Here is a 13697-nt window from a genome sequence, read left to right as displayed (position 1 = left end):
TAAACAGAAAAAGGGGAAGTGATGTGGGAGTGTCATATATCAATCTGTTGATTTCATTGGTTAATTAAATAAAGAAACTGCTTGCCCTGATAGGTTAAAACATAGGTGGGAGGAGTAAACAGGAGGAAGAGGAAGTGAGGTAAGACTCCTCAGACAGACGCAAGATAGCCCTGCTCTCAGAGACACACGTGATGAAGCTCCGACTCAGGATGGACGTAGGCTAGAATCTTCCTGGTAAGCGCACCTTGGGGTGCTTACACACATTATTAGAAATAAGCTAGTCCAGGTGTGAGAGTTAGCCTAGAAGAGGCTAGATATAATGGGCAAGCAGTGTTTAAAAGAATACAATTTGTGTGTTGTTATTTCGGGCATGAGCTAGCAGGCGGCTGGGTGCTGGGGACGCAGCCCCGCCGCTCCTATTTCAACACAGGAAGATGGATGGACTTAGAATATAACATTAAGTGAGGTCACACAATCTTAGAAAGAAGAAACAAAAACACATGTTCTCCATCATATGTAAAATCTAGCCTCTGTGTGTGTATATAAGTATACTTACATGTAGGTGCAGTAACATACAAAAGAGAAAAAGAAAGGCTGACACTAAGGGATGAAGAAGGAATGAATGCAATAAACACACATTCACAAAGAGGATATAAAGTTATCTGCTTCCTAGTTCAAGGTTTTTGGTTTTGGTTGTGCATTAAGCTCATAAAATAGTGAAAATATAAAACTCAACAAAAAGTTGCAATGATTCCATTTCAAATGGCTACTTTACATTAAAAGTATAAAAGCTCATTGAATTGCATAATCTTTGAGAAATTTCTTTTATTTGTAACTTTTAAAAATATAATAAAATTTAAAATAAATTTTAATTTTTAAAAAATAAGAAATAATCAGGTTATGATTATTTCCTGATTGGGATCAATTTCTTTTGAGACAAAGGCTCAATATGCAGACCAGGCTGGCCTGGAACTCACAGAGATCAGCATTTATCTACTGGGATTAAAGGTGTGCACCTACCTCCTTGTAGGTTTTGATGTTTGTGATTACTGTTGTTATGTACTCTGTTCATCAACTTGACACAAGCTAGAGTCATTAGAAAGACAGAACTTCAACCGAAAAACTGTCTCCATAAGATTGGCCTGTGTGCAAGTCTGTAGGGCATTTTCTTGATTTATGATATGGAAGGGTCCAGCCCACTGTGGGCAGTATTGTCCCTGGGCAGGTAGTCCTAGGGCATATAAGAAAGTAAAGTGAGGCTAGGTGGTGGGGGCATACGCCTTTGTTCCCAGCACTTAGGAGACAGAGACAGGTAGAGTCTGAGGCCAGCCTGGTCTACAGAGCAAGTTCCATGACAGCCGTGGGTACACAGATAAACCTTGTTTTGAAAAACCAAAAAAGAAAGGCAACTGAGAAAGCCAGGAATAAGCCAGTAAACAGCACTCTTCCATGGTCTCTGCTTCATGTTCCTCCCCTTCAGGTTCCTGCCTTGACTTCCTCTAGCTGATCAACTTTTACCTGGAAATGTAAGATATAGCAAATACTTTCTTCCCCAAGTTGCTTCTGTTTCTTGTTTTAGTACAATAAAAATCTAACTAAGACACACTAATAGGCACATCGAAAACTGAAAAATATAAAGTACTAAGCACTCATCTCTGAAAACACAGGTAGAAAATAACTGACAACAAATGAAATTTAAGATGGCCTTGACTAGTAGAGCCCAAAACACTATTCTAGACAAATGATCACCATAAACCAAAGTATCATGCCTGGATTTGACTTCTCTACCTAGCTGGGCTGTCAGAACACGTGACCACCTTGCTCTTTCTATGTCATTCTCTTCTGCTCTTCTTCCTGGATCAGAATAAAGGAATGGCCAACACTGTCCCCTTAATGTCTGAGTCTCTGCTCAAAAGAGACATAAAGATAGACTTGGAGGAATGGAAACCACCTCCAAACTCAACTACGGACAGCAGATTTTTTTCTTCTTTTGGATTTGTTTTTTTACTTGTTTTTGTTTATGAAAGGATATATCCTTTGTGTATAAAAGGATATAGCCTTGGCTCTACTGGGATTCAGTATGTAAATCAGGTTCGCCTTGAGCTCAGAGATCCACCTACCTCTGGCCCCAGAGGGCAAGGATTAAAGGCAGACATCACGATGGCCAGAGAGGCAGGGGCTTCAACACCCTGTAATCCAGCCATGTTTATGAACATTCTATAGTAGGTACATAAAACAATAGCTAAATCAGACGTTCATATCCTCTTTGCAATTCTTCATCTTGGCTATTAGTTTTTGAGACGGGGTTTCAAACAGTAGCCCAGATGTAACTCCAATTCTTAATCTCCCTGAAGCCTCCCCATTGCTGGCCACTTTTGGCCACTGTTCAATATATACATGTATTTGGACTTCAGGGGAAGAAGCCAACTGATCCAAGGCAGTTCAAGTAAGCAGAGCATGGCAATGTAAACATACATTTTGTAAACCAAAGTGCCTAAAAGATTAGTGAACTGTAAACAAGGCTACTTTCTACTTCAAAATATATATTCAACACTAATAAATGTTCATCTAGGGGCTGTGGGAAAGTTCAGTAGTTAAGAGTGCTGACTGTTCTTCCAGAGAAACCAAGTTCAATTCCCAGCATCCACATCAGGCAGATCACAACTATATGCAACTCCAGCTCCAAGAGATCTGACATCTGACTTGCACAGACACTTGAACAGAGGTACACATACCCACATGCAGACTACAAATAACTATTAACAGTAGTAGAAAGGTCAAAGTTAACCTATAATAAATTTTATGTCTCTGGTCTAATAAATATACTTAACATATACAAGGAAAACTGGTGATTCCATTTTCTATTGATCCTAACTTTTCTCACTTGTAAAATGGAAAACTGTTATTTCTTTATTACTTGGCTCTTTTGGGGGTCTGATACCTGGCTCCTAAATAAATAACACGGAGGCTCATTCTTTCTTATAAATGCCCAGACTTAGCTTGGCTTGTTTCTAGCCAGCTTTTCTTTACTTAAATTATCCCATCCATCTTTTGCCTCTGGGCTTTTTCCTTTATTTGGTGTATTTTTCTTTACTTCTTATTCTGTGGCTGGCCCCCGGTGTCCTCTCCTTCTTTTCTCACTCCTTGATCTGCCCAGATTTCTCCTCCCATTTATTCTCTCTGCCTGACAGCCCTGCCCATCCTTTCCTGCCAAGCTATTGGACATTCAGTTCTTTATTAGACCAATCAGGTAGTTTAGACAGGCAAAGTAAAAAACTTCACAGAGTTAAACAAATGCAACATAAAAGGATGCAACTCATCTTTGCAACATTAAAACAAATATTCCATAGCACAAACTAATTTAACACATTTTAAAATAATATTCAACAGAAAACAGCACTACCACATTAACCATGAACAAATTAATAAATATATACAGCATACACCTATAATTTCAGCACATGGGAAACAGGGAGGAGAACAAGTTTCAAGTGAGCCTGAACTACACTGAAAAACTATAGCTCAAAACCAAGGGGGCAAAGAGGACTAGGAATGTGACTGAGTAGGGAACACAAGATTAGTATTTGTGAGGTTCTGGGTCCAAGTTTCCACACATACACACTGCTTGAAGATCTAAGAATAATCAAAACCATAGAAACAATCAGGAATTATAACAATAAAGAAAAACAACTTCTTAAAAACTCTGCATCAAACACATTACTAAAATACTTTTCTATATAATCAAGCTAAAGAGATGGCTCAGCAGTTAGGAGCACATGCTAAGTTCATTTCCCAGCACCAACCTTAGGTATATGACAACTGCCTGTAACTCCAGTTCCAGTGGTCTGACACCTCTGGCCTTGGGCACAAGTATTCACACACACATACATATCATTAAACATAATAAAATGTTGAATGAAAACTTTAAATATAGTCAATAAATCTGATCCTTTGATAGATCAAGCTATGTGGTACGTACTAGGTGAATACAAAAACAACTGTTAAAACCTTAGTCATTGGCAGGACAGAGTGGCAGAAGCCTTTAACTCCAGCAACTGGGAGGGGAAAGCAGGCAGATCTCTAGAGTTCCAGGCCAGTGTAATCTACAGAGTGTGTTCTAGGATAGCCAAGGTTACATAGAGAGATAGTGTATTATCAAAAGAAAAAGGGAAACAAAACAAAACCATTAGTCACTGTTTTCAGATCTACTCAATGTGCTACGCACTTTAATGCCATTTCCATGCCTTTGCATGTGCTGGTGTGCCCCTCACGGTAAGGCAGCACTCCGACTTTGCATGTGCTGGTGTGCCCCTCACGGTAAGGCAGCACTCCGACTTTGCCTTCCAACTTGGAACATCATTCCGTACCCAGTTTTAAAGATCTTTCTCCTAGGCATGACTCGAGATCATCCCTTTTCCTCCATGGATGCACCTTTACTTCTCCTCTACTACAGACCTGACAAGCTTGTGTTAAAGGTGTTCATCTGTACACCTCGCCTTCAGTAGATAGTAATGCATTTCCGTGAGGAAATGGATTGAATTTCAAATATCAATTTACTTCTGACATTTGGAATAGTGTCTGGAACATAATAGGTACCCAGAGATATTGTCTGGATTTTTTCAGTTATTTTTGAAAGAGCACATGAGCCCACAAAATGATGTGAAAGAATCATATTGGATAAACATCAATGGTAGTATGGGGGAAGGCAGGCTGCAACAGGATCTTTGTAGTCTCCCCAGACTACTCAAACTCACTATACAGCATAGGCGTGACTTGAATTTCTGATATTCCTGCTTTTCTCCCAAGTGCTGGAATTACAAACATGCATCGCTCAGCCTGAGACAAGTTTTAAAACTCTAGGAATACTATATATTTTATACCACCTCACCCTGGCGATACACAAGTATGTAAGTTCTCATTTGTAATATACATGATAAAACTAAGATGAAAAGGTTGAATTATTTTCTAAAATCCTGCGTCTAAAAAGAACCAAGTCCATACCAGAAGCCACACTCCACTTCTTTGGAGGTTGAGGCAGAAAGATTCCAAATTTGTGGTCAACTCAGGCTACTGTGCTGGTTGGTTTTTCTCAAGTTGACACAAGCCTAGACTTATTTGGAAAGAAGAAATTTTAGTATAGAGAACGTCTCCATAAAGACCAGCCTATAGGAACATCTACAGGACATTTTCTTGATTAATGATTGATGTGGAATGGCCCATTCCACTTAGGGCAGGCAGTGTCACACAACTGGGCAGATGTGTCTAAGTGATATAAGAAAGCAGGCTGGGCAAGCGAAGGAGTAAATCAGGAAGCACCACTCTTCCAAGGCCTCTGCTTCAATTCCTGACTCCAGGTTCCTGCCATGACTCCCCTTCAAGAAAGACTGCTATTTCAGGACACATGGCTGAAATAACCCCTTTCCTCCTTAAGCTGCTTCTAGTCATGGTGTTTTATCACAGCAATAGGATGGAGCTGAAGATGCCCTACATACAAGAGTATTAGACCAGCCTGGACTACATGGCAAGGCTCTATTTCAAAAAGACAAACATTTCAGGTAGTTCCTAACTGTGCCTTGCTTCTGCTTACCGCAAAATTATCACAAAGCTGAAACTGCCTCTACTGAGCGCACATTAGGGACTGTATATATTCCAACAGAAGACACCGCATCAGTAAAGATGAGAATGCAGAAACAACAGGTGGCCGGTCAACGGTGGCGCATGCCTTTAATCCCAGCACTCGGGAGGCAGAGGCAGGTGGATCTCTGTGAGTTCGAGACCAGCCTGGTCTACAGAGCTAGTTCTAGGACAGGCTCCAAAGCCACAGAGAAACCCTGTCTCAAAAAACAAAACAAACAAACAAAAAACAAAACAAAACAAAACAACAACAATAAAAAAAGGTGTAACATTTTAGTAAACTTCTGCCTGGGAAAATTCTGTGAGAATTAATCGTGGAAGGGCTACAGTATCACAGATGTCCCAATCCCAGATACTTCAAAAGTCCCACTATCCTTCTCCTGTGGAATAAAATTAATACTTGAGTCACAAAGTTGTTCCAGAGGGAAAAAACATAGAAGGTATTTGATACAGTAACAGACACGTGGCAAATGCTAGAAAATGCAAGCATGCCCTTTATTGTCTAATCTGTGCAAGCTCAACAAACATGTCACATGAAAAGCAGTGGGGGTATCAATTCCATCCAGCAGCCCTAGAGACTCTGTGAGTTCTGAGAAAGGTGAAATGGGACAAGAATCTCAGAGATGGGCATGGAGGGCAAGCCTGGCGGTAAAGAGGTTAACTGGGAGGCAATTTAGCAACTGAAGCATAATAACATGCATGAGTGTTGGACCTACAATGTTTGTAGTGGGCTGATCGGAGTGGGTGTATACATACATACATACATACATACATACACACACACATATATATATGTATATGTATATACTCCCAAAGAAGAATAACTGGAAAAAATGACTGAGGAATAAAAAAAAAAAACAAGGGAACATTTAAATGTGGACAGCAGGCAATACGGGTAGGTACAGATCACACACATGATTTTAAACACCAGACTTCACCCATTAGTTGTACGGCTAAAAAAAACTCCCTCCTCTTTGAATCTTCCATCTGTAAAATGAAAGCAACTGCAGTACTCAGAGGGCACAGATGCAGGCACAGGTGTTTCACATGTTTAGCAGCGCAATGACCAGTCTACGTATCTGGTATGTACTCTCTTCATGCTCCTATGGACAATCTGATGAACACACCCTCTTTAGGCCAAGAGTTCTCTCTAAAACAACTCCTACTCCTTTTAAGAGTTAGCTTAATATCTATGCTTTAGGAAGTATTCCCCTAAAGCAACTTCCAGCCTAATTGTTTCAGTATCTCACACTAGGAGGCATTCCAATTTTCAGTTATGTATCTCGCCTCTCTCCACAATAAACTGGGAGTTCCTTGACAGAGAAGACAAAAATTAAATCATGTCTACCTTCTTATCCCCAATTAGCACATCTCAAAATTTGCAAATTTTGCTAAATGAAGAGAGAACGATCACAATGACCTAGCTACTTAATAAGCTCTTCCAGCAGGTTGTGGTGGTGCATGCCTTTAGTACTAGTTCTCAAGAGGCAGAGGCAGGCAGACCTATGTGTTAGGGGTCAGCCAGGCCTACATAGTAAGTTCCAGGACAGCCAGGGCTACAAAGTGTAACAGTCTCAATAAAACCAAAACAAGAAAAAAAAAAAAAAGAAACTCTTCCACCTAACTGCTTCTCTAAATCAATCAATCAATCAATCAATCAATCAATCAATCAATCCGTCCATCCATCCATCCATTCTTGGCTTTTGAAAACAGGTTTCTCTGTAAGAAAACTTGCTGGGATTAAAGGCATGCATATGCTAAGTCACCGTTAATTCAATTTTGAAGATACAGAAATTCCAAAGTATGATGAAAACTTCTAGAAGTAATCCTTTTCCTTTCTTTTTTTAAGATTTCTTTCTTTTTTCAAAAGATTTTACTTTATGGGCTATTAAGACTGCTCAGACGGTGGTGGTGCACGCCTTTAATCCCAGCACTCGGGAGGCAGAGGCAGGCGGATCTCTGTGAGTTCGAGACCAGCCTGGTCTACAAGAGCTAGTTCCAGGACAGGCTCCAAAGCCACAGAGAAACCCTGTCTCGAAAAACCAAAAGACTGCTCATCTGCTCATCAGGTAGACAGGTGTACTTTCAGCCAAGTCTGATACTTTGAGTTCAATCCCTTAGACTCTATGGCAGAAGGAGAAAACTCACTCCCGAACACTGCCATGTGAATGTGTGAACCCATACAGAAACACATATAAAAAAGAGCATCCACACAATAAGTGGAAGCCAGAAGAGGTCATCAGATCCCTCAATTTGAGTTATAGGCATTTGTTATTGTATGGGAGCGGGAATAGAACTCTGGTCTTTAATGATATGAGCAAGTGTTCTTATGTGCCATCTCTCCAGCCCTGTACATATTCTGAAGGACAGTAGCTTTTGACTATTCTATTTCTAGAGTTCAGTGCTTTACATACAGTTCCCAATTAACAAGCTAATCATGTGCTTCTCTAAAGTCACTTAGCAAATACACAGCAAGATAAACAATCACTAGTCCCTTTAACATAATCTACAAGGAAGAGCCAACCCACTATTACTTGGGGCTATTTTTGTTGACAAAGTCTCAACTACCTAGGAATTATTTAAAATACATAATACTTACTAGAATATGTTTGTGAAAAATAAAAAATAATATATGCTGTTGAGGTCTAGCAAAGCAGGTCTATAATCCCAAGCATTGCAGGAAGATCACAAGTTCAAAGCCTGCCTAGGCTATAAGGTGAATTCAAGGCCTGAGCAGCTTGATTGGGACCTATCTCAATACAAAAATTAAGAAGAAGGCTAGGGATATATTTTAGTGGTAGAGTGTAACTGGGCCACAGACCCAATATTTAGCACAACTGACTGATGCTGCAAGTATTACTGAGGCAATAAATTCAGTACATACACAACACCACCTGCCAAAACTAAAACATGGGCCTAAACCATCAAAGTCCATAGTCCTGGGAAAGTCTATAAATATACTAACCTTGCTTTCTGGCTTCCATAGTTCTTCTAGCTAACTGTCCTTGTTAACTGAAGTATGCCAACTCAGGACATAGTTTTTGTGATTAAATGCTCACCCTAAGAAAGACTCAGGCTTTTCAGGGATTCCGAACACCTAGTGTAGTCACCAGCTGGGTAATGAAGAGTTTCTATTGGCTTAAACCAATGTCTAAGCAACCTTCTTGAGTGAATATGCCACAGGAGCACTTACTTGGGGAAGACATAAAAGGACTTCAGTTCCATTACCAAGGCTGAAGAGAAAGATTATTACAGACAGTGGCTAGTCTCTCCTCAAATTTACAAACAGCTTCAAACGAGTCTAAGGCAATGTCTAGTCCCCTAAATTCCTCCAATCCACTTTCCTGTCTCACTTGCCCTTATCTTCCCTTATCCCTACACTTTTCTATATCACTCAATCATATCTTCAAATTTCCCAATCTCTTTCCTTTTCCTCTGCTCATGACCATGATTACTAGTTTCCTCTTTAAACCCTAGGTTGTACCACCTGGTGTATGAAGTCAGAAGAGACCCTATCTTTCTTGCCTTTCTCTGTCCTAAAGGAAAAGGCCCCCAGGACATCTTTCAAAGGACTTTAAACACCACGCATACCTCTTACAACTTCCAGCTCAGACTTCTGAGCTTGTTTCACAAGTATTTTACCACACACTGGCACTGACATGTGCACAATTGAAAATGACCTCAATTCCTTCTCCCCAACACAGTCTCCAGCGAATCCATTCTTCTGTTGCCCCACCCACACAGTTTACAATCATTCCTAACCATTCTATCTACTCCAGCTTAGAAGCAAATCTATAATCTAATCATTCCAACCACACCCGACCCAAGCCACTCTGACCTTTCTTTATTTCTGCAGTCAACAAGGCAATCGGATCATTTCAAAGCTCAACCAGTATCAATTTGCCCCTGATTCAAGCTTATCTCATAAAAAGTAAAAATTAGAGCTAGGTGATGTTGGCAAATACCTTTACTCCCAGAGCTTGGGAGGCAGAAGTGAATCACTGCCTACAAGGCTAGCCTGGTCTATAGAGCAAGTCTCAGGACAGACAGGGCCACACAGAGAAACTCTGTACAGGAAGGAAGAAAAGAGGAAGGGAGGCAATTATAATGTTTAATTCCATCCTTCAGAAAGTAGTGACACATGGATCTCTGTGAGTTCAAATCAAGCCTGATCTACAAGGAGACTTTCAGGCCAGTCAGAGCTACAGATAGGACCTGTCTAAAAAAAAAGAAAAAAAGAAGAGGAAGAAGAAGAAAGAAAGAAAGAAAGAAAGAAAGAAAGAGAGAGAGAGAGAGAGAGAGAGAGAGAGAAAGAAAGAAAGAAAGAAAGAAAGAAAGAAAGAAAGAAAGAAAGAAAGAAAGAGAAGAAAAGAAAAAGTAGGGTTTTGGAGAGACGGATTAGTGGTTAAGAGCACTGGCTGCTTTAGGAGAGACCTAGGTTTGGGTCCTAGTCCCACATGGTGGTTTGCAACTTTTGCTAATTCCTGTCCTATAGATTCCTTGGTGGGTACTAGGCATAAATATGGACATACATTTATGCAGACAAAATACCCAAATACATTTTTTAAAAAAACCTAAAGCTTTTTATAAAGTCACACAGGACCTTGCCTCATCTCATCTGAGTATCCTTCTTCTCCCCTCACCCCCTGCTCATTCTTCTCCAATGGAACTAGCTACTATACCCCAATGGCCTTTCCATGTGGCACCTTCATGACTTTTAGCTCCACTAGAACCTTTCATCACCCAGCATATACTTTTTCTTCCCCCGGACAAGAGCACATTTTATCACCCTGGCTGGTCTGAACTCGCTATGTAGACCAGACTAGCATTCTGAGTACTGGGATTAAAGACACATTGTGTGTGTGTGTGTGTGTGTGTTTTCCTTTTCTTTTCTTTTTTTTTCTATTAGACAGAGGGATCCTCTGTAGCCAAGGCTGGCCTCCATCTTAAGGTAACCTTCCTACCTCAGCTTCCCAAGAATAAGGAAACAAGCTTGAACCACCACACTTGTTTTGCACTGTTTCCCAGGTAGTTTGGTGTTGTGCTGCTCAGGATAGAAGGCAGGGCTTTGTGCATGGTAGGTTGTTTGGGGCTTTGGAGGGGTGGTGTCTGTGTGTTTGAGAGTCCTAAGACGTCCGAAATGGCATCAACCTCACTGAGTAGCCAGGGCTGGACTTAACTTCTGATTCTCCTGCCTCCACCTCCCCAATACTAGAATTGAAGGTATGAGAGCCACAACACTGGGCTCAAAGTACATTTAAACTTAGTCTAACATTCTCATATCGGTGCTATCAAATTCAATTCAAACAACAGGTCTAATGAAGTCAGAATATTTCTACCAGACCAAATATTTGGTATCAAGGACGCAAGAGACTTATCAAGTGAATTCTATATGGCTTTGACTAGACATCTGCTGTTTGATAAATCCCGAGTTCTGATTAGTGAAAACATGCTATGTTTCCTTAAAAAAGTTACATGCTTCGGGAGAAAAAAAATCTCTAAGTCTCCCAGCTTCTTAGGTTCCTCATATCTGAGTAGGCTTTGAGAAAAAGCCAAAGAAACTAACTAATAAAGAAAAGTGTTCCACTAACAGAGAATGCCTCTGTTAGCATTAAGGACTATTATTAAACTGAGAATAAAGCACCGAAGACAAATAGCTTGGAGTAAATACTACGTTTGAATAGAACTGATATGCACCAAAGTAACTGCGACTTAAATACCTCCTCTCACGAGAAATCCAAGTTCTTAACTTGAGTTTCCGACTCCATGCTACAATTCCTACCTTAGTAAGGAACTGACATACTTCTCAAAGGGACACCTAGGGTGGTCCAAGGGCTCTGGGGCAGTGTCTAGCCAACAGCGCCTCCGCCCATCGCCAGCTCCTCCCCCGCCATCTCCCCGGGTGTGCCCCCGCCAGCCGCTTGCCCGCAGCCCTCGCCCGGCCACCCTCCGCCACTCACTTCCGCGCCCCGGACACACAGGAGCCCTACCCGAAGTGCCCGCTCTGCTCCGGCTTCCCACCGCGGGGAAGACGCTCAGTCGGGCTCTGCCTGCCTGACTCACTCTGTTCTGCAGAGCCGCAAAAGCAGAACTCCCAAGGCTGCGCAGCCGCGCAGAGCGCCGCCACCGGGGTCAGAACGAGCCCCGCGTGCACTTCCGCCCTCCGAACCAAAGCGAACCCGACCCACAGCGCCCGGAGCCCACCGCAAGTCCAGGGGCCCTCGGCGCCGGGAGATGACGTCACGAAGCCCACGTGGCCTGCGCTCCGCCCTCCGAGTTCTGCCCCCCTAGGGCTGAGCCGCTTCTGCGCATGCGTAGGCGATTCAGCGCGCGCCCCGACTTCTGAGAACCAGGAAGTGAAGAATCCTGAACTGAGATGTGGGCTGCCGTGGTAGCACAACTTTCTTCTTCCTCACAAAACAGTATCGTAAAAACGTTACTTTTAAGAGTGATTGGCACGGTTTTGTTGGTTTCGAGACAGGACGGTGGTCTCCAACGGTGGCTGCAGCGGGTCTGGAACTTATTTGTATCAGGCTCTGCAGCCGCGTAAGTGCTGGTACTGCAAACCCGAGCCACCACACCTAGCTTTCAAGGTAAATCAAATCCATTTGCTCAGGAGATCCTCTTCTCTCTTGTAAAACCACAGTAGGCATTAGTGGCTGTATTTAACCTGAGATGGTAAAAGCCCTGAATCCTCCCTACCCATTCTACTCTTAATTGCTTTGAAAATAAATAATAAACTTACCCCCAAGGAGTACTTAAACTGAGTCTATACAAAAGTCTTACAAGAACTTGGAGAGTTTCTTTTCTTTCTTTTATCACCCAGTGGATGGGACTAACTCCTTTTTTGTGATATTCCCTAAACCCCGGAGGACATGATGTCCCTTTTATGACTGAGCATACAACAGCCGTTTATTCTCAGCACTTTGACCTGTTAATGAGTCTCTGTAATAACCACTGTCCATTGCAAAAAGGTTCTTTAACCTAAGCCGGCATCAGCAGTGATAGTGCACGTATTAGGATAGCTATTTAGAAATAAAATCGTCACCTTTTAGCAAAAGAAGAGCAGGGTTTCCTTACCTGGACCTACGACATACCCAACCATGGACCTTTGACAGGTTTACATTACCAGGGGTCGGTTCCCTTCTGTGGTGTGTACCTCAAGACCAACCAAAAAGCAATTGGTTGCTTCCATAACACACTTGTCACTGTTACATTAATAGTGTTGCAGGTAGAGCCCACAACTGACTGATCGCTCACAATTCTGTATAGCATCTTCCAGTACTATGAAAGCTAGCCAGCAGAAATGTTCTAACATGATTTCTCTATGTCTTGTGTCTTTAACTATAGAGCCATTCAATATATTTGTGATAGTTAAGCAACAGCAATGACAGTTTCCTGTGGTGCTTTGCAGGACTCAGGCCTCCCTGGCCAACAACTCAAAGGAAAGTTGCCCATTCCCATTCCCGGCACTAGGTCTTCCACTCAATAACATATGGATTCTGGGAGAGTTTATCTATGCAGGGAAGACTAATTTTTTTGTTTGATTGATGAAATAAACAAAAAATGTCTGTATGTGTCATGTGTATAAGAGGTAAAAAGTGGGCTGGGCCAATAAGTATCTCCTGAGTGCCTGTGGGACACACCCACATGATCTCAGCTAGTCACTGATAGAGTTTAATCTTGTGGGGATTTATGTTTTGAGAAGGTGCAGTAGATGAGAACTGTGACTTTCCATTTTTGGACCGGTATTCTTACAAAGAAATCTGTGATTTTTCCTCCCAGAAATATAGATCATTTACTAAGGAGTCTCATTAAAAAAAAAAACCCTGCATTTTTACTTGAGATGCATCTTTAATTATATGTTCAATCCCTTGAATCAGAATTTATTTTTTATTACTCATTGATTTCTACAGAAAAATCTCACTATTGTTCAGTGTATTTCCTACAAACTTCTAGCCAGCTTGACTCACAGTATTGAAGAAATACTTTTTTTTTAAGTTTTTTTTGTTTTTTTTTATTAAATTTATTTATTTATTAAAGATTTCTGCCTCCTCCCCGCC

The 13697-nt window shown here is 41.4% G+C and overlaps 1 protein-coding gene across 8 annotated transcripts in view; it reads right to left on the bottom strand.

Moving 5' to 3' along the window:
* Atg5 (autophagy related 5) overlaps positions 1-11876 on the bottom strand; it is a 110156-nt gene extending 98280 nt beyond the window's left edge. For 5 of the 8 annotated variants that reach the window (XR_007588962.1, XM_050123940.1, XM_050123945.1 and 2 more), the window contains exon 1: positions 11625-11772. The gene's annotated coding sequence lies outside the window, so the exon portion shown is untranslated. Of the gene's footprint in view, positions 1-11594 lie in introns of all 8 variants that reach the window. The other 3 variants (XM_050123943.1, XM_050123941.1, XM_050123942.1) reach the window with 3 other exon arrangements.
* Between the last annotated feature and the right edge of the window lie 1821 nt (positions 11877-13697).

The sequence above is a fragment of the Alexandromys fortis genome, unplaced genomic scaffold (genome assembly GCF_014885135.2).
Source record: "Alexandromys fortis isolate MF-2015 unplaced genomic scaffold, M_Fortis_MF-2015_v1.1 scaffold_211, whole genome shotgun sequence".
Lineage (NCBI taxonomy): Eukaryota > Metazoa > Chordata > Mammalia > Rodentia > Cricetidae > Alexandromys > Alexandromys fortis.
The sequence above is the reverse complement of the archived record's forward strand: the minus strand, read 5'-3'. Positions and strand labels throughout refer to the sequence as shown.